This window comes from Dipodomys merriami, unplaced genomic scaffold, assembly GCF_024711535.1.
Source record: "Dipodomys merriami isolate MVZ:Mamm:240054 unplaced genomic scaffold, mDipMer1.0.p SCAF_12, whole genome shotgun sequence".
NCBI classification, from domain to species: domain Eukaryota; kingdom Metazoa; phylum Chordata; class Mammalia; order Rodentia; family Heteromyidae; genus Dipodomys; species Dipodomys merriami.
This window is the reverse complement of record NW_027202493.1, coordinates 16,722,303-16,744,620: the sequence shown is the minus strand read 5'-3', so window position 1 is coordinate 16,744,620 and position 22,318 is coordinate 16,722,303. Positions and strand designations below refer to the sequence as shown.

At 37.2% G+C, this 22,318-nt stretch overlaps 1 protein-coding gene and 1 long non-coding RNA gene across 4 annotated transcripts in view; one reads left to right on the top strand and one right to left on the bottom strand.

Moving 5' to 3' along the window:
• The window catches only part of Tusc3 (tumor suppressor candidate 3), a 153,969-nt gene that overhangs the window by 125,774 nt on the left and 5,877 nt on the right, over window positions 1–22,318 (bottom strand). The window lies entirely within an intron of this gene.
• The window catches only part of LOC138823214 (uncharacterized), a 231,183-nt gene continuing 222,634 nt past the window's right edge, over window positions 13,770–22,318 (top strand). The window contains exon 1 of the long non-coding RNA XR_011370759.1: window positions 13,770–13,937. This is a non-coding gene — a long non-coding RNA (uncharacterized lncRNA). The remainder of the gene's footprint in view (window positions 13,938–22,318) is intronic.

Below are 22,318 nucleotides of genomic sequence, written 5' to 3'. Positions count from 1 at the left end.
TGACTAATACAACAGAATAATTATAACAATACACCATCATAAGAACACTATGTGAGCGTCCTCCCTCTCTCCTCCTTTCTTTCCCCCTTTCTCCCTCCATCCCTCTTCTCTACTTCTCCTATAATTAGTTCATATGATGGGATGAAAAGAGCAGGACCATCATGCTGTGAGAACAGCACGTATATTAAGACATATTATTTCTAAAAAATTCTGCTTAATATTTTTGGACTGTGACTGACAGCAGATATCAAAACATATAATGTAACATTAAAAATAAGTGAGCTCGATTGACTGTACAGTACAAAAATACTTTTTGAAAAATATATTAGCATCTTAGGATGAATAACATATATGTAAATATACAGGTATGTACACGTAGGTTTGTAGAGAAGGGTACCTGCTTTCTGCTAAATATTTTTTCTCCTTCAAAATAACCTTAAAATATAAAACAAGAAGGCAGTTTCCCAGCAGGAGACAATCTATAATTGACAGTATAAAGTTGAACATATTTACTAGATTCTAAATGGATGATCCATCTAAATGTTTGCCAAGTGATTTATGCCCAGATAAAACTAAAATTGGGCACAAAGGATTAACAGTTACCATAAAATAATTTTTTATTTATTTTCTCTAGAAGCAATATAAACTTACTCAATTTCTCAAGAGGAATGAGATAATGTTAGCTACAAAATGAAATCTAACTCTCATAGAAACAACCCTAAGGGTCAAAATCTTAAGTAAGCTCTGTGAGGCAGAATTATTAAAATAACCAGAATTACCAAAATTACTAAAATAACCAAAATTTAAATTACTCCCATAGGGCTAAGAGGCAACTGAAAAATATTTGTTATAACTCAAAGCAATAATTATAAATAATGGCAACTGAATGTCTTAATCCAGACCACCCCAATTCAACAGCTAAAAGCAAGCAACAATTTCCCAGTTATAGGAAAGGGTCTGAATTGGGAGACAATGAGGGAGGGGTGACACTGTTCAAAAAGTAATGTACTCCTTACCTGACTTATGCAACCCCTGTGGACATCACCTTTACAATTAAAAAAATCATAAAGAGGGGATGGGAAGGTGGTTCAGTGGTACAGTGCTTGACTTGCATGCATGAGGCCCTGGGTTCAATTCCTCAGTATGACCTAAGCAGAAAAAGCCAGAAGTGGTGCTGTGGCTCAAGTAGAGAGCTAGCCTTGAGCCAAAGAGCTCAGGGACAGTGCGCAGGCCAAGATCAGGCCCCACAACCGAAAAATAAATAAATAAATAAATAAATATTTAAAATACAAAAAAAAAAAAAGGCAGTCTTAGAGAGTGACTGAAAGCGGGCTGGGAAGGTGGCTCAGTGGTAGAGCGCTTGCCTTGCATGCTCAAGGCCCTGGGTTCGATTCCTCATCACCACATAAGCAAAAAGAAAAAAGCCAGAAGTGGCGCTGTGGCTCAAGTGGTAGAGTGCTAGCCTTGAGCTGAAGAGCTGAGGGACAGCACCCCGGCCCAGAGTTCAGGCCCCACGACTGGACCCAAAAAAAAAAAAAAAAAAAAAAAAAAAAAGAGAGTGACTGAAAGCATAAAACTTTAGGAGTAGTATTAAGAAAAAATGGCTCTAGCTGGGTGCAATGGGTGGATCAAAGTTGAAATTCTAGATAATTGGAAGTAGAACAGGGGACTATAGTTTAGGGGCTAGTCCAGGCAGAAAGTTCTAGAAATTCCATTTCCATCAATGAGGCCAGCTGGTAGAGTCCTGTTATTCCAAATACATTAGGAAGCATAATAGCTGGGCATAGAAGCGCCCCCTGTTATCCCCAAACTCCATGTTCTTGACCATATATATGGTGTATGTATGTATGTATGTATGTATGTGGGGAGCGGTGTGTGCATGTGTGCACACACATATCTGAGGGAAGCTAGGAGGGCACAGAATCAGAGGGAAACAGAGGCAATTATACAACAGAGGGGCCCGTCAGCTGCACGGGACATTGATGAAAACGAACTACGCAACAAAAGCGCAGTGATGGAAAGGAGGGAATGAGAGGGAAAGAAGGAACAGCTGACACTAAGCAAAAGGAAAGGAATGTACATATCACCCGATGTGGAAGAAATAGCTGTATTGTCAAAGCTCACAGAATTCACAAACATTATAGACCATGATAATGACAATTTGCCTTGTGCAGGTTAAAATGTGTTTGTGATTTTAAGTTTCACTATCCCACAATACTGTGAAATTTTGTAATTTATGTAATCAATCTCAATAAAATTATTTTTTAAAAAGACCACAAAGGAAAAATCAGTTCATGAATATAAATATGCATATAATATAAAATTATTAATATTAAAATGATCTGACTTTGTGTGGGGCTATGTATACATACTAAACTATGATAGCCCAACAAATAAATCTAAACGTAATGTCACACTACTTCATACTAAAAATTGATATAATGTTAAAATAGTCTGAATAACATTTCTACCACTAATGACAGAAGGAAAAAAAATTATACAAGCTGTTCAATTTCCCAGTCATATTTACAATTATATACTTTTAGAAGAAGTAATGACTAATGTATCACACTAAATCTCTATAGATCTAGAGACAGGAGAGAAAGGGAGGTAAAGGAAGAAAGAGATACAATAAGAGAGAGGGGGAGACAAGGAAGGAGCCTTTGCACATTAGCAATAGTCATGGCTATGAACAAAACAACAGGTAATTGAAACACATTAACAACTGAAGCATCAATGAGGCATCCTTAAATTTCCTTTATTAAGCCTACCTAAGACAATTATAGAATCCAAACAAGAAGAAACCCCCAACCTAGAATTACATAAGCGCTAGCTTAATTACCTTCTTTGTTCCAAACCTTCCACTGTGAAAATATGTATCTTCCTCCCCACTTGAAAAATACCAGAAAACTTTCAAGATGGGGGGGTTCTAACAAAATCTCCACACCATTTCTGCCTTATGTTGGAACATTTTTTGCAAAACATATTTTAATAACATTTGCATACAGGTAGTCTTAGAAATAGTTTTCCAAGAACTATGTAACCTGTGGGGAGGGACAAACAGAAATACTGGAGGAAAGCAGAGACAGGAGTGTCATTATCCCAAAGAAGCAACATACTTGCCTGGTGCTGGTGGCTTACACCTCTAATCCTAGATAGGTAGAAGGATGAGATTGAAGATCAGAGTTCAAAGCCAGCCCAAGCAGGAGAGTTATAAACTACTCAGAAAAAGACATCTTTCCATTTCCTAACAAATGGGGCAATGTCATCCTTTCTGATGAAGGCATAGAATTCCATTGTGTATATATACCACATTTTCTTGATCCATTCATCTACTGAGGGGCATCTTTGTTGGTTCCATATCTTAGCTATGGTAAATAATGCTGCAATAAACATAGTCATGCTGGTAGCTTTAGTATGGTCTTGTTTGTGATCATTTGGGTAAATGCCTAAAAGTGGGATTGCTGGGTCATAGGGGAGCTCTATGTGGAGTCTTTTGAGGAAACTCCATACTACTTTCCAAAGTGGTTGAACAAGTTTACACTCCCACCAAGAATGCAGTATAGTTCCCTTCTGTCCACATCCCCTCCAGCATCTGTATTAAGTGAAGTACACCAGGCCCAAAGAAACATAGGTCCCATGGTTTCCCTTATTTGCAATAACTAGCATATGTCTGAAACAAGCAGAAAAGGTCAGATAAGATGATGTTAGGCGAAATGAACCCCAAGATAAGGACACAAATGGTTTTTTTTTTCTTGCTTGCTATTGTTTCTAACATATTTATTAGGTGATTTTTTTTTGTTGCTGTGTATGTCCCTCCCCCACAGTGTAACTCCTATTTTCACTGTATTTGATGTTGGTATAATTTGGGGAGAAGGGAAAAAAAACAATTGTTTAAATAGGGATAAAGGTGGACCCCACTGCAACAATGAGATGTACAAAATGCTATGATGATAAATGAACTTTACAACTTTGGAAGCAGGAGGGGAGGGGAGGAGGAGTATAGTCATGGAGATGGGAGGGGGACTATAGTCGTGGAGATGGGAGGGCAGGGATAATAGGGGAAAAACAAAGGAGGAGGCATTGTTGCTCATGTAATTGTATCCCCTCTGTACAGTATTTTCACAATAAAAAATCTTATTAAAATAGATAAAGTAGTGCTGTGGCTCAAGTGATAGGGCTCTAGCCTTGAGACAAAGAGGCTCAGGGACAGCAACTGGCCTCTAAGTTCAAACCCAAGACTGCAAAAAATAAAAATAAAAAGGAAATGTACTGATTACCCGACTTATGAAATGGTAATTCTGTACAACACCTTAATAATTATATGTAGATACACCCACACATACACAGCAGAGTTTTCCCTCAAACAAGAGGACAGATTTATTTCCAGACTGCAGGGCAAGGTTGGACAAGTTTAATGTAGTCTCTTTGGAAGTGTGAAGGTTCCTAACTGAGGGTTTTTTAGCTGTGACACCAACCCAGTGAGTCAGTGGCAGGCTCCCAGAACTTCTGTTGCTATGGAGACCAGCAGCTTATGTGGACTTAGCAAAGCAGAGTCTGGAAGTACAACAAGACAACCTATATAGCTCCCATTCTCCTTCAGGAAGAGGCTGCTCTCCTAAACACACACAGTTCTCTATGGGACTAATTGGATGTGGATCCTATTATAAAAGAGCACATTCTCTGACAAAATAATACTTGCCTCCACTGGAGTGATCGATGAAAATACTGCACCGCCTCCTTTAGCAACTTACACTCAACTGAGAATACAAAAATCTATTAGATAACAGACAGAAAGCAAAGTACTCAAAAGTTTTAATATAAAAATAGAAGACCACAAAGATACTCCAAAATACCAGCTGGTGGCTTGCTATTCCTCCACATTCCTAGAAATGCACTTTCATTTACTCTTTCTTCTTTCAGTCTGAGAACCACCACAAGGGATAATGCAAAAGTACAGCTTTGAAGTCAACTCTGCACTTTAAATATCAGCGACCATTTGCATTATTTGGAGCAAATCATCCTAACAAAACACTTTCATCTACCAACCTCAACATTTTCATCAATAAACAAAATCATACTACAGCTTCTATGGTTTTCAAATGAGACATTATATATACAAAATAGAGAACAGCATGCTGTCAGGATTTAATAAGTGACAGTTATCATTAGTTCAACTATGCTAGAACATATAAATATTACTTCTTGTTTTAATTAAATCCAAACAAGTTAATATATTAAAATCATTTCCAAGTTTTGTCTAAGTTATAAAAAATACAGGAAAGGAAAAAACAGGCCTCTATTGAAATTTCATCTTTTTATAGACTACATATACTTACAACATATTCAAAACAAAGAAAACAATCTTGTAGCTAATTTCGATTAAGCATCATTAAGAAAACTAGGCAATATTTATTGGATTTTATTGTACATATATGTTACATATATAATAGACTACAAAATAATATCTTAATACTAGAAAAAGACAACTATGTTTTAAGGTTTTCTATACAAAAAAATTACATTACAAAGAAAATATACAATGTGAAAATTCAGAGTTTTATTAAACAGAAGAGGTAACCAAGAATTTTTAATGTTGTAAGACAAGGTAAAAATTAATGATAATGTTGGTTTCTCTTTAAAATGCACATGCTCTCTTTGAGCAGAATTTTCCACCAATGATGTGTCTGGATATATATATATGGATCTGTATATATTACAAAATTTACTTCATAAATACTTGAACATAAGTAAACCTCTTTTAATGAAAATAAAACACTCCTTAATGAAAATACAGAAAATTAAAAGGTTGAGATTAAATACTGCATATATAAGTAGTATTCACTGAAACCAAGGTATAATTTCTCCATGAAAAAAAAAAAAGGAGCACTCACTAGACCAATCAGAGCAATGCATTAAAATCTTGGTGAATGCTAAATAACCAATCATATATACTAGTGTAACACTGAGTGTTAACACAAAGACAGTTTCTATTGAGAATCTTATACAACTGCTCTTAGCAATTTAAAAAAATGTATTAGTGTATCCATTTTAGAACCTTTGTATCTATACTCTAACTACAGTGACCAGAAATCCCAGCATCCCAGGGACAGTCCCACCTCATTCCTGTAACCTCAGCAAAATCATTCATTGCAACTTTTCTCACTCCCTAGTATACTGATTCAGACAATCAATTATATAGTCATCATCATTCTAAATAGCTGGATCCTTCTGGCTATAACCTATTATCTTTGCCCTGATCCAGATATCAAGATTATTATACAGATGATTTTGAGATGGATAAAATAAACTTTATGTGTGTGTAACAGTTTTATTGTCATTAAGCTATAATTTATTATCTCAAATTTCCAAGGGAAAATTTCCTTTGACTTTCACCTCAATTAGTCTAAATTTAAGGGGTATATAATTTTATGGCAATAAATTGACCATGTATTATCCAGCAAATACTAAGAAGAACTATATAAATGGAGGCTGATCTTGTTTAAAAAAGACATGTCAGAATCAGAAAGAATGATACTGCCTTGTCTGTAAGGAAATTGAAGGACTTAGAAAAAATCAGATTAGGTGAAGTAAGCCAGACCCAAAGAAACATAGGTCCCATGGTTTTGCCTACTTGTAATAAATAATGTCTGTCTAGGATAATCTTAACAGATAAGCAGAACAGCTCAATAGCTATGTACATATGACCATATAAAATGATGCTAACTGAAATGAACTCCAAGACATGGACACGAGAGGTTTTTCTTTGTTGTTCTATGTGATTTTTTTTTCTTTTGTGTTTTTCCCTCTATGGTTTATTCCCTGTTGTCACTGTATTTAATTCTGGTACCCTGGGTATTGTATATATGTTTATCTGAATTAGGGACGGGAAGGGGAACAAAAAAATAACAACAGATGCTGGATGGGATGTGGACAGAAGGGAACTCTACTACATTGTTGGCGGGAGTGTAAATTTGTTCAACCACTTTGGAAAGTAGTATGGAGGTTCCTCAAAAGACTCCACATAGAGCTCCCCATGACCCAGCAATCCCACTTTTGGGCATTTACTCAAATGTTCACAAACAAGACCAAACTAAAGCTACCAGCATGACTATGTTTATTGCAGCATTATTTACCATAGCTAAGATATGGAACCAACAAAGATGCCCCTCAGTAGATGAAATGGATCAAGAAAATGTGGTATATATACACAATGGAATTCTATGCCTCCATCAGAAAGAATGACTTGAAAAAAATTATATTAAGTGAAGTAAGCCAGGCCCAAAGAAACATACGTCCCATGGTTTCCCTTATTTGCAATAACTAGTATATGTCTGAGACAAGCAGAAACGGTCAGATAAGTTGATGTTAGGAGAAATGAACTCCAAGATAAGGACTTCCTATTGTTTCTATTATATTTATAAGATATTTCTTTGTCGCTTTTTATGTCCCTCCCCCACGTTATAACCTCTGTTTTCACTATATTTGATGTTGGTATAATTTGGGGAGGGGAATGGCAAATAAACAAATTGTTTAAATAGGGATACAGGTGAACCCATTGCAACAATGAGATGTACAAGACGTTAGTTATATCAAGAAACGAACTTTATGACTTTGGCGTGGGGGGGTGGGGAAGATGGGAGGGATAGGAAGAGGAAATAAAGGAGGAGGCAACAATGCTTGATAAGAAATGTACTCATTACCTTGCCCATGTAATTGTAACCCCTCTGTATGGTATTTTCACAATAAAAAAAAAGTGAGTCAAAGGAAAAAGGGGAAACCAAGGCAACAGTGATATTCACAAGACCGTATGTTGGAAATGATCTGTACAACTTGGGGGTGGGGAGGGTGGGGGAGAGAAAGTGGGAGAAGAATGAGGAAAGGGGTAACAAATTCGACAAGAAATGTACTCACTACTTTACTTATGTAACTGTAACCCCCTATGTGTATCACCTTGACAAGGTAATTAAATATTTTTAAAAACCTAAATGAATAAGTAAGCAAATAAAGAAAGTGATAAAAGTTAAAAGATAAATAAATAAAATAGGATACATTTAAGAGCCAGGAGAGAAATGCCTAGACAAAGGCCACAGACCTTTATGAAGTATCATCAGATAGTATGACCCCTGGAATGTTATGGCTTGTCTGTTTGTTTCAAAGGTATAATATGTCAAGCCTTATATTTATTCTTTATGTGTAAAGACAGAAGAAAAAAATCCTCCAAACCTTGAATATAGACTTGGTTCCTACTTTGGATGGTTGACCAGCTATCATTGAAGCCACGCATCTTTAAGGAAATAGGAATGAGCCTGCTTCAATTTGGATATGGCTTGTCCCTCACAGATTTATGTCCTGGAACTTTGGTCTATAGGGAGTTGGGTGTTGGGTAGTAGTATTGGACCTTGTAGCAGGTCCTGAGGTCAGTGGGGGTGTGCCTTTGCAAGTAATACAGGGCCCCAGTTGTGGGGAGCTTCTGGTCCTGCACGGTGACTTTCCACATGTTCTCTCTACAGGTGCATCTACCAATAAGCTTTCACCAGAAGACCGGATCTCAGACTTACAAACTACAACACCACTAAATAAACAAACCTTTTTTGGCTATAATTTAGCCCCTTGTGGCATTTCATTATTTTGACAAAAAAGGAAATCAGACCAGCATAGGGCCTGTAGTAACAGATGACATAAAATCTCTCTACAACAAAATGTTGAGACAAAGGACAAAGGGTGAACTAATACAACAGTGATGCTCACAAAGACACTATATTGGAAATGAACTTTACAACTTTGGAGGAAAAGGAGTTGGAGGAAGAGAGAAAGTGGGAGAAAAACGAGAGAGGAGATAACAATGTTTGACAAGAAATGTACCCATTGCCTTATTATGTAACTGTAACCCCTCTGTACATCAAAATGACAATCAATTTTTTAAAAGAAAATAACATAAACTGGAGCAGAAGAGTGCAACAGTTGAATGAAGTTGCTTATCTATCTTACATTGCTTCCGATGCAAATACAAAAGCATCTCAAAGACATTTCAACAATTTAACTGCAAGAATAAAAATCTTTCATATATTCTTAACCTCACTAACACTGGATATTAAAAATTAAGTGACTGAAGCTTTATTAACTTCTCAAAATTTGTCAACACACAGTAATGATTTATTAAAACTGTATTGTCTTAATGCAAGTCTATGTGGCAACATTTACTAAACAACAAAGCACTTTACCAGAATTCTAACACAGGTTAAAAGCTCAAATACAATATAAGGAGAAAAATTAAGGATAAGGTCATCTCCATTCACCCAAAGTAAAAGATAAGTGAAAAAATCTAAGTTTTTATCCAAACTGGCCAATCAGAATTCATATACTTTCTAAAATTTAATTATATAATGGAACAATGGACCTTGTGTTTGCTTGGCTAGAGTTACCACTTGAGCCATATCTCCAGCCCTTCATTATAGGTTAATGAAAGCTGAAAAAATATAAACATTATTTTATTATTAAAAGGCCTGGAATTATAATTGGCATAAGCCTAATGAGGAAAGGGGAATATTTCAGCTCATATAACAAAGAAAGAGGGAAATCTGACTAACTTAACTGATGCTGGTAGAATTCCCTCTAAGTATAGAAGTTCCAAGAGAACAACAATTTTTGTGTGTGGTATTTCTGTACTGGTGACACTTATGTCAAAGACCAGATAAAGTTAGTGCTTAAATATTTTACTGAGTAAATGAGTATGTCCTCTTAGATTCCGCCTAACTTCTGTACACCTGAGTTTTCTATGCCAGAAGTGACACATGAACCTAAAAGCACATCTTTCCCATTTTATAATCCTGAGAGGAAGGCAATCTTCCTGCTATTTCCATCTAGAAAAGTCCCAGGTAATGCCTACTCAACCATGTCCCAATAATTATGAGAAACAAAGAAAAATGACAAATATGCCTCTCCTGGCCTACTTTAGTAATATGCTTATCTATATGACCCTGAATGAAGATGAAACAATGTATCAAAAACTTAACAGTTCCTGTGCAGACATCAATCTTAATTTGCCCCAGTAGGTATCCTACTCCACAGCACACTAACACTACTTTTTGAACACTGTCAGATTGTAATCTTGTTAAGAATAAAATTGATTTTAACTAATACAAGAAAACTGCCCAAATTATATAAAACCATTGCCAAATGAAGATCAGAATTGTGTAACAAAAATAACAATTGACATAAGAAAAAGTCAATGAAGACATGAAAGAAGTCTGATAAAACTGTAAAATCAGAAATACTTCTCCAGAACTTACCCCTAGTTTTTAGATTTCAGGCTCAGAAAGTCAAACATTAACTTAAAAACACCCTATCAATGCTATATATCATATGTTATTATTGAAAAAAATCACATCAAAAACTAGCAGCATTCAGTTTTTCTTTGTTCATTCCAATAAATAATAGCTACATATAATTAAAAGCTAAATTTCAGGAATTAAACAATGTCTATAATTTTTATTTCATTTTACAGAAAAAACTCCAATGTTTTTTCCCACTACTATGAAAGCCTATTCATCATGTAAACTAGTTTCATAAGCTATTCTTTTCCAGAAAGAAACCCTGTGTACCCAAGTAGTATTTGCTAGTATTTTCACCATAAAATGAATACTTGAGTAAGCACATACCTTTGGACATAATAATAGGGTAGTCTCCATGCAAGATTTGAAGGCTAATAATATAAACAACCTTAAATTAGTAATTGATAAAATATTAGTTTGATGTAAGAACACAAGGAACAATTAATGTTTGATGTCTAAGCGGAATATTTTAAATTGAAAAATGTTAACTTCAGTACTCTGTTTAAAATTTAAAATAAAGCTTTCTTAACTTCATTTTTAGTTCTTTCATTGAAAGATGTGAGGGCTCAAAACGATCATTGGATCCTCTCTAGTTTTTAAGTGACAAAATATAATGACTAAGAGATACATCATAACTGCATGTAAAATTCTGAACCTATATGATTACAACTTTGTTACAGATTCCCAGTTTGCCACACTGTTGTTATACATGAACACATTCAATTAGGAACTCCATTGGTGGTCCATTACAAAGGACAGAACAATGGATGCTACAACACAAAACAAGAAGTGATTTGTGTGATAACTTTCTGTGTCTTCTGTAAAGCAAGGCATACAGGAAAAAATGTCTACTCTGAGGTGTAAACTTTGAAAAAGAGTCGGTGTTCAAAACTCAGGTCTTCCTTTATCAACTATGAAACCTAGAGACAAAAATCTTTGAACTTAGGTTCTCTCATCGTACAAAGATAATGATAATAACTACTGAAAAGAATCCTATGAAATAAAAATAAGATGATGCTACAAAGTATGTTCTTCAAAACACCAGCCACTTAGGTTTGCTTCTGAGCCCAGACCTTAAGTCTAATGGTAAAAAAAAAACACATATACTGGCAGTAAAACTGCAGTATCCCACATGAGGGACATACTATTAAAGAACAGCAATTGAACCTCAAGCTTTAGTCCAGACTCTACAAAAAGTCTATTATATGAGCTCACTGCTATACTTCTGCAAACAATCCCACATCCTGATAATGTAGTCCACAGAGGACACCCAAGATTGCATTCTGATAAATTCACTTTGAGGCTGAGTGAATTTTTAATAAGCAATTGGCACAACTGTAATAGGAATCTGTGTTTTCCTAGTACATTATATTCATAGATTTAAAAAAATGCCATTCTAAGTCCGGTGTATTTCTGTATACACCGAAAGAGATGAAATTTCAAGTATTTAATTTCAATCAACCAAGTCTACTAGTAAGAAAATATATTCTCCCCGTCGGAAGTTTCAAAGGGCCACAATACACAATATTCTAGACACCTATATTCATCCCAGTGAGGCTGATTTTGGACATCTCTTTGAAACATTAAATAAATAAATTTTAAGTCACAAAATTTGTGATAATCTGTTATACTCATGATAGGAAACGAATAAAAGGGCTACCACGGGCTTTCTGGACAAGGTTTCAAACTATCTGGCCATGACTCAGCCTGGACTGTTGGGAAGAACAGAGTTTCTCTCCTTCCTACCTACCACCCAAAAAATACAGAGAGCCTCACACATGAGCCTGGGACGTGATGCAGATCAATACTTGCACATTGGTAATGGGAAAACTAACCACAGGCAGTAGTCCAGGCTAGAAGTAACACAGATCATGTCTGTCCATACTTTGTTACCTAGAACTCTGTCACTTGCCTCTATCTAAATATGAAAGAGTAGGAAAAGCTATCTAGCTTGGCACATGGAGAAGAGAAAATGGATAATGATAAATATCTCACATACCATAAAAAGAATGTAGAAAAAATTAAATAAAACCTGATTAAAGCACAAAGGCCAGAAAAAGAAAACATGAACAGTAGCTCTCTAAAAGTTGTTGATGACACTCCTGAGGAAAACACTGGAAGATAGCAGTCCTAAGCCACCTGTGGCAAAAAGTAATCAAGACAGCTATTAACAGTTGGGTAGGACAGTGCACACCTGTAATCCTAACTATGCAAGAGATCCCAGGAAAAAGCACAAGACCCTATCTAGAAAATAACTAATGCAAAAAAGTGTTGAGGACAGATGTGGGCAGATATCCTGCCCTAGCAAGTGCAAAGTCCTGAGGGGTGGGGGGAGGAGGAGGAGGAGGAGGGGGAGGAGGAGGAGGAGGGATGAGCAAAGGAGGGAGGAGGGAGGAAGAGAGAGGGAGAGAGGAAGGGAAGTAGGGAGGAAGAGAGGGAGGAATGGAAGAAGGAAGAAGGGAAGGAGGGAGGGAGGAAGGAATGAAGGAAGGGAGGGAGGGAAAGAGGAAGGGAGGAAAGAATGGAGGTAAAACTGGTAACAAATACACTACTATATGCACAAACAAAAGTGGTTTTTTTTTTGATGTGTGACTCTTTCAAAACAGTAGAGAACACCATATAAATTGTCAATTTTTTTTTTTTTGGTCAGTCTTGGGGCTTGAATTCTGGGTCCTGGGCACTGTCCCTCAGTTCTTCAGCTCTTCAGCTCAAGGCTAGTGCTCTGCCACTTGAGCACCACTTCCGGTTTTCTGGTGGATAAGAGTCTTATAGACTTTCTTGCCCAGGCGGGCTTTGAACCGAGATCCTCAGATCTCAGCCTCCTGAGTTACTAGGATTACAGGTGTGAGCCACTGGCACCCGGCTAAACTGTCAACAGTATTAAGACATTATCTTTAAATTCTGCTTATTAAGTAATAGAACCAAAGACAGATTTTATAATTTGCTTTTTTGAAATAATACCAATCTTTTGGCAGCTGAGTAAAGGTAAAAAGCTTGTACAAAAATTTCAAATAAGGCAAGAACCCATTGGGCATTTTGATATTATTATTTTCTTTGACAGAGAATGAAGAGCCAAAGTAACTTCAATTTGAGATTAACCCCACCATCTTGTGCGGAACTGCCCTCAAAATAACCCCGAAAAGAGAAAGACAGTTCTTGGAAAAACTGCAGGTCACCACCCAACCCTGCCCACCCTTTAGAAATAGAGCAATTGCCCAAGTGTCCCAAGATCAGAAAAAGGGCAGTGCAGTCAGAGTGGACTCAAACCTCAGTACTAAGCAATTTTTAACCAATCATGTAACTGCTTGTGTGGAAATCCCCAAAACTTGCTGCTTGTGTGGAAATCCCCTGAACTTGTTTGTTCAATAATAGAAAAGCTATGCTAATTTTGTGCTCAGGGCTTCTCAGCTTCACCAGTTGTTTGCTGTGTGTGGGGAGGGCCAAGCTAGCTCACAATAAACACCTCGCTGTTGATTACATCGATCTTGGTTTCTGGTGGTCTTCTTGGGGTCCCAAACTCAAGCATTTCACTGGGGGCTCGTCCGGGATCCCCCTTATAAGCCCACCTAGACACCCAATCATGCGGTGGAGGAAACCCAGCCGGTAAGTTACAGCATTGCTGATAAGGAATTTTCTGTACTCTGGTTTGCCTGCAGGTTCTGGTTTGTGGTCGGCAGAGAGCCCTGCTGGGCACACTATAGGGCCGCTGATGGGGTCTGTGGGAGACGTCCCCAGCCCCTGGAGGGACATGGAATCCCCTCACTTCTGGGGGGACGTGGAATCCCCTCATTTTGATAAGGGGAAGCAGGTCACTCCCACAGCTTGGCCTCTGGAGGAACGTGGAATACCCTCAACTTGGAAGGCCGACGTCTTTTGGTCGCTGGTTGGCAATTTACAACACACAGCATGTCTTTGTCTTAAGTTGTATCTTTGTGTTGAGTGTTCTGTTTGTCATTTGAGGTTTATCTTAGCCTTAGGCCTTGGCCGGGGGAGGGGGGGAGGGGGGGATCTGAGTATGGAGGAGAATCTGCCAGTCTGAGGGAATGGCCGCTAGGGACTTATTATTTCCCTTGCCCCAAGATGACTGGGACTTCTCTTCCACCTTGGAAGGCCCCTGGGTCAACATTTGCAGGAATCTAAAAGTAAAATACTCTGGAGGTGAGTAGAGGGGTTGATGGGATTTGAGTCCCACTTGTAAATGTTTGTGAGATGTCACCCCATTCACTGAGATCTGATTGTTCTTTGTTCTATGTTTCCTGAGGTAGGGAAGTCTTGGGTGAGAGTGGCAGGCTCACTCCACATTCCCTTTGGTTGTTGTCTTGTTTGGTTTTGTTTTACTGGTACCAGTTTTAAATATGGATCCTTGGTTTTTGTGTTTGTTTATGTTTTTGTTATTTATTTGAACATCTCTGGGGGAATAAAAGTTCCAGCTTCTAGCTGGGCTCGGTTACAGAGAAGGCTGTGTGCCCGGTTTTAACTTTTCAGCTAGTCCTGACAATGTAATAATTTGTAAAGTGCTCTTGTCTAAAATTGAATAAAAAAACAGGCCAGTTTAGTTTCAGGAGACCTCCCCCCGCCCCAGCCTTCCCCCAACTCAAGGGATTCCAAAGACCACCTGGTAAAAGGCCTTGCTAAACAAGCAAGCCCTGGGAAAATGAAGCTCAACGAAGGTACTTAGTTCAAAAGAAATCTTGTCTTAAATCTTTGTTTAAAAATTTTTAAAAAATGTACATACAACTGATTTTAATTTTTGCGTGCTTTAAGATTTGTGTGAGTGTGTTTTCTATGTGTTTTTGAACATGTTCAAGATAAAAATTGTCAGCATGCTGTAACAATTGGGTGAGTTTAAGTTTAAAATTCAAAAGGTTATGAGGTTTGACATTACCAAAAAATTGTTTTAAATTTTTCACATTGTTTTAAATGGCACTTTAAGGATTCTTTAACTTAAAAATTAGAAAATCTGGTATTTTAGAATACATAAGGCTGTTTACACTGTAATCAAGATATCTGGCTTAACAAAAAGGAGAAACAGAAGCCAACAGAAGACCTATCTTTAGGAGTGAAGGGTGAACAGGCAGAAGTACGATTCAGCTGGTCATGCATGGTGTAACAGGCTCTGGAAGGAGTCCGTGCATGGAGAAAGAGGGCAAACTGGCACAAATGCAGTTCCCCTAACCCTAAAGAGTCAGATTAGGTGTGTGCCCATTCCACAGTGGGGGGGGGGGGGTAAGTGGCCCATCTTTATTCTATCCCTTTTCCCCTGAAGATAGACACTGAAAAGATGACGGTAAAAATGAGTGATATGATGATCTGATTAGCATTGCTAAAACTGCCCCTTGGATGTGTTAAAATTAAGAAGGCCTTAAAAAGAGGGTTAAAAAAAGTTTATATGTATAATGTGCTTTGCTCTCAATGATATTGTGCAATTGGATATGTTTTTTAAGGTATAAAGGTGTTAAGTCTAGCTTCTTGGTACAGCGATGGTGATTGTCATTCTTGCAGGAAAAATTGTCATTTGAGTTTAAAAGTTTTAATGTGTATCTGTTTTAAAACAAGCAGCCAAGAGGCAATGAGTAACACCTAGCCTCGAGAGTTCAAGGAATTTTTCAAAATGCAACTAAAAACTAAAGTATAGAATATTAAAACAGAGGTTAATAGGAGGCTTAAAAATTAGGAATAGATTTATGTCTATAAAGTTTAAAAGTAAAATTGTTCTAAACATTTGCCTCAAAGTGCAAAAAGGAAAAAATTAAGATTACCAAAATAATTGCTTAATTCCTATTTTAGTTTGATCTTAAAGTTTTTTGTTTGTTTTTGTAACAGTTCCAGCAGGCCCCCAAAAGGAGTGAAGATTCTTGTTTGTCAGATGTAACTCTGGCTCTCAATAAGTTGCAGCTAAGAGCATGCTTAAAAGCTACTTCTATGTTGACCACCTTGTTGCTTTTAATTGGAGTAAATGGCCTTCTATGAGACTCATTGATCTGCAAATTGGTTCAAAGCCAGCCCAGGCAGAAAAAGGTCCCTGTGAGACTGTCACCTCTACTCAGCCAGCAGAAGGCTGAAAGAGTAAGCAGAGTTGCTTTAGGACTCAAAGTAGCAGAGTGCTAGCCTTGCTCTGTAGAGCTGAGGGACAGCACTCAGGCCCCGAGTTCAAGTCCAGCAGCCAACTAGAGAAATGCCAATGAGGCATTTATCCCAGTCTGAAGACACTTCTGGGATGAAAGCAATGGAGGAGCATCCAGCAGCAGTAAGCCACTGCTTGGATGGTAGAAATAATGTCAGATCCTAGAGTCATTTGTGCATGGCCCTTCAAAACTTGCTCAGAGCAGGAGATCATGGGAAGATAGTTTGTAAGCATGCCTAATGTCCATGACTATCTACCTTGTAAGGGACAGGAACTTGTCAGTCATCTGTGATAGTACTAAGGTTGTAAAATGTGGAGGATAGTTTAAATCCCAACCCCTGTATGTTCCAAAAGCTCTAATTGGCAGTAACGTTTGAGCTGACACCAGCTACCTGAAATTCATCTGCCCAGGAAAAAAAGTTTATAAACCTGAGGGTGTGTTTCTATTGATATCTGTCTGAAGACCTAACTAAGGCATTGTTAGGATCACTAGAGTTGTTAAAACTATCTTCTTAGTACTACTGAATTAAATAAGTATGAGCTCAGAAATCACTGAGGGTTGTTTCAGTCCATCCTCATGGGTTCCAATTTGTTCTACCCACCTTATATTTATCTTCCCTTCTCAGCTGCCTACCTGCATCAGCTCCATTACCAAGTAGCACATAAGAGGCTTTCAGAGACTATTAACTATTGCATCTGATCAAGTCCTTATAACAGACAACAGATATTCTTCTTGTGAGCTTACTGCTCTAAGGCCTTAACTGACACAAATGTAATTGTAATTGTAATTTTATAATCACTACTAAATGGATTCAATAATGATTCTCTAATACATTATCATATTGAGTTTGTATGCCACCATTTAAAAATTCATCAATATCTAAAAGTGCCAGCTTGTCTACTTTGGTAGACAAAATTCTAAAGTAAACCCTTATGACCCACACTGTTTTATGATCCCCTATATTACAGATTTGGTTTACAATGTAATATATAGCATTTTACTAATCTAAATTACTGGCAAACATCTGTGGACATAAAGTTCCTAAAAAGTTAACCAAGTTATTCAAAAGGGAGATTATTCTGGTGGGCTTGATCTAATAAGTGAGAATCTTAATTAAAAGAACTATACTGTCTGTAAAGCCATCCTTTAGGAAGAAAGCCAACAGTTATGCTGAGAACTGTATGCAGAGAAGGCTAGCATCTAAGACTGACATTAAGAAATGAGGGCAACCTTTCTATTGTATATATGTTTATCTGAATTAGGGAAGGGAAAGAGAACAAAATGGTGACACAAAGGGCAAAAGGCAAATCAATGATACTCAGTGATACAAGACAACATGGTGGAAATGAACTTTACAACTTGGAGGGAGGGATGTGGGAGAAAAATGAGGGACAGGTAACAATGTTCTACAAATGTAACTGTAACCTCTCTGTACATCACTTTGACAATAAAATTTAAAAAAGAAAACACTTAAGACAAACCTGTAACTATGAGGAACTGAATTCTGCAACAAGCCCTGAGATCCAAATTAGAATGCAGTGAAGCCAAACCTTAATACTTAGGAGAATTTCCCTGTACCATGCCAACTTTTAAGAAACAGAAACTAAGAGCTAAGAAGTAATTTTTATTATGTATCAATGCCACCCTTTTATTTTGGTTTTGTTTTGTTTATGCTGATATGGGGACTTGCTCTCTCACATTTTTGCTAATAGCTAGTGCAAGACCACCAATGTGGCATCTTGATTGTGAACTGGAGAAAAGAGTCTTGAGGACTTTCCTGCCTGAGCTGGCTTCAAATGGAGAACCCCAGAACCTGGGGAATCATTAGGATCTCAGGCAAGAGGCACCACCAGCACCCTGAATATTTTTTTGTATTTTTTTATTTTTAATTTTACTGTAAAGATGTTGTACAGAGGGGTTACAGTTACATGAATAAGGTAATAGGTACATTTCTTGTCCAGCACTGTCACCCTCTCCTTTGTTGTTTACCCACTATCCCTTCCCTTCCCCACCTCTATTACTCCTCCCCCCCCCAATCCCCGCAAGTTGTAAAGTTCATTTCCAACATAGTGTCTTGTATCACTGTTGCAAATATATTTATGTTTTTATAGTACTGGGGGTTGAAATCAGGGTCTTATGTTTGCAAGGCAGATACCCTACCTCCTGAATGATCTCCTTTTCTGTCTGTTATTTTCCAAGTAGTGCCATCCTGAGCTGCAGCAATGCTCAAACTTGTGCTTGCCTGAGTTGCTGGAGATGACAGGCAACTGCCACCACATCCAGCCTCGTGCTTACTCTCTAGCTGGTATAATAGGCACATACATCTGTACCATCAATGTTAGCGGGATGAAGTACGGAGAACTATGCCTGGACTGGCCTAGAACCAAATCCCTGAATCTTTGCTACCAAGTAGCTACAATTACAGGACTGAACCCCCATCACTGTCCTCTTTCTTAATGCTCATAGTAAACTATATATATTAAAGAGGTAGAGATGGGTATGATAAAAACATTTTTACTTGTTATACCACTTTCTGAAAAGATAATTTTAGAACAAGGCATTTTATATGTAATGTACAAACATCACAGAAAAAAAATGAGAAATCTCTACTTCATGAACTGATTGAGCAGTAATCCCATCATGTCCAAGCATATAAGAAATAAAATATTATCTCCAAAATCTCTGAAAATAGTGGTATTATTACAATGCTGTTAATACATTCCTATTCCTATTTTTACATCCCTATTTTATGTATAAAGGCTAACTTTAAAAAGATCATTTCTATTTCTTAATGGTTTTAATAATCTGTACTTAGATATTATACATTATTGGTGTACTCTTGCCAAGGAACTAAAAGTTATTCATATCTGCTTACATTTCATAAACAGACTCAAAGCAGAGTCTATAAGAAATTCAACTAACATTAATAATTCTAAACAAAAGGATACTTAGAACATATAATCAAATGTCAAATTTCTATAAAATCTATAGACAGAAGATTATATGTGGTTATGAACTACTACAAACACAGAAAGAGTTATATGATTCACAAAAATGTTGTAGCAACAGGAATTTGGTTTGAGAACTTGGAACTAAAACATAAGATGAAGGTTACCATTAACTGCCTAACAATTTTCATTTAAAACTGCACTATTACCTAACCAAGGAAAAGTCTTACATAACACTGAAAATCACTTTTTAACCCTTGCATCTTTCATATCAATAGTGTGTGTTCCCTTAATCTCTGCTAAAATTTTAAATGGTTTAACAATGTTTCATTGTTTTCTAAGACAAATGATGTATTCCTCACATTACCTATTTAGAATTGTATTAAAAAGTAAAAGAGGCCATCAGTCCTTGATATAATCAATATAGCTTACAGTGTGTTAACAGCTCTAAATCTCAGCAATTAAAAAAGCTACACTTTTCCATCATGGGTTGGCAAGGAAATTGTTCATCTTACTCACTCAGCATGCCAAGATGATAAACCACCCTGGATCTCAAACATTCTGAGTCACTGTAACAGAGACAAAAGAGCATGACAAGGAATATAAAGATGTTTCAAATGTTGATCTAGAAGTGACACACAAGGCATTTGCTCACATGTTTCTACATCCAAAAGAATAGGAAATTACAATTCTACATGCTATTGTCTACTCCGTAAACATTGTATAGAAAATTCAGCTATACAATTTGTGAGTGGGAACAAGAGGAAAAACTGTAAATGAATGAAGGGTGGCATTGTCCAAAAGAAATGTACCTTATTACCTGGCTTATGAAACAGTAACCTGTCTGTATATCATCTTTGTAATAAAAAATTGAAATTCATACATTAAAACTTATTGTAATGGTAACCAAGTCGTGAATGTAGAGCCTTCATGAATGGGATTAATGCTCCTATTTTCACAATAAATCCAGGTAAGCTTATTCATCTCTTCTACATATGACTTTGAGGCTGATTTTGCTAAAAGTTACTGACTCTTCACTTACACTTATTAGTGGGTAGGTAAAAGATTGGCATCTCTACCTTCATTTTGTATCTGGCTCTTATGACCTGAAAACTTTGGGTCACATTTCTGTTTAATGCTGCAGGGGACATGTTAACCATTTAAGCAGCATTCATCTAAAGGGAGCAATCCACCTCTTTAAGGATGAAAACATGGGTATGAGTTAACTATGGTATTTTCATTACTGTTAGGAATACCATAATCAACATATTATTTACCATCAGCTTTTAAAACATAGTTCCAGCCCTGGAATGGCAGACGTAAGTCTTGCAGGCAGATCACCCCACAATCAGCCTACAAGGCTTAGAAATAATGATCTCACCAGGGGAACCAAATCACCTGTTCAAGCAACCAGCGAGAACTTCCCTGGAGTTCTGCATAACCAGTCCTGAAAAAATGGTCACAAAGACCAAGGGTACCCAAGATTTCTTGACTATAATACTTCTTGCCTCAGTTTCCTGAAAACAAGGCTTAAGATACTTGATCCCTTTTGGCTATTAATTCCTTTCCTGCTCTTCACCAAATGGAAGTTACATTTTTTCCATTTCTTTTCTGGAGAAACAAACTGTTTCTGAGAAACAAAATGGTGGCCAGTAGGACTACTAATCTGTCTTGGGACACCAAAACACTTCCATGTGCAGAGAGGGTTAAACTCACCATCTATGAGAATGTAGGACTCACCAGACACCAAAGCTGTTAATACCTTGTCCTTGGAAAAGCCCTCTGGACTGAGAAGAATGAATTTCTGTTATTTAGAAACATGGTTTATATTAGCTTGTCGTAGCAGCCCCAGTGGCCTAAGACACTACCACATACAAAAAAAGAAAGCTAAGTCGTTTGTGACCAGCCCTAGAAGCACTGCATTCATTCTCAAGGTTAATTTGACCAGCTCTTCACCAATGTCTAGTCCTTATTCTACTTTCTCAGTCACCTTTTTGTTTTAATTTCTGTAACTACTACCTGCTTAATTCTCCCATTCATAACAAAATTGCTTGATAAAATAGGTTGACTACTCTTCCTCACAGCCCATTCACTTATTAACTGCCTATACAGTATTCTAGTTTCCTTTACAATAAAACCATGCTTGCTAAATTCAAAGTACTTTGTACAGTTTGTGATTGTTAACCTCTCCCCAACAGTACTGGGATTTGCACACAGAGCTGGTGGGATCTGAACACACTTGCTGGGCTGGTCCTCTGTCACTTGATGCCTCTACCCTAATTATTTTCCTGGTCATTTTGGAAATGGAGGCTCAGATTATTCTTTCTGGGCTGACTTTAAACCTCAGTCCTCTAGATGTCATCCTCAAGTAGCTAAGATTGAGGCACCACGCCACTGGCACCTGGCTTCTGTACAGTTTTTATTTAGCCTCTTAGCAGTCATCATTTGTAACTTCCAACCTCCCCTTGAATCACTCTGCTCATATATCCAAAATTACTATGTTTCTTTCTAGTTTTAGCACTGCAGTCTTGGTATCGTTTTGCAAGTATACCAGCTATAGGACATCAAAACATCAGTATCATTTGAGGAGTGTGTATAACAACTTCAACTTCCACTCCCATGTATGCTTAGTTCTAAGTTCATTTTATCTTCAGCCCCCATCATAACTTCACATCCACTGTACTGCCTCAAACATCTCAATTGTGACTTCAAAAGACATTTCACACATTCTAAAAAGTGAATATATTATCTTTTTTCCAAACCTCCTCCTTCAATTTTCTAGTTCAAAAAATAGAATTTTTTTCCAACTTTAATAATATCTTTAGAATTTTTCTTTTAACAACAAAAACAAAAAGGCATCAACTTGGCCCCCTTTTCCCTCATCCCACACACAATCAATTACCCTTTACTG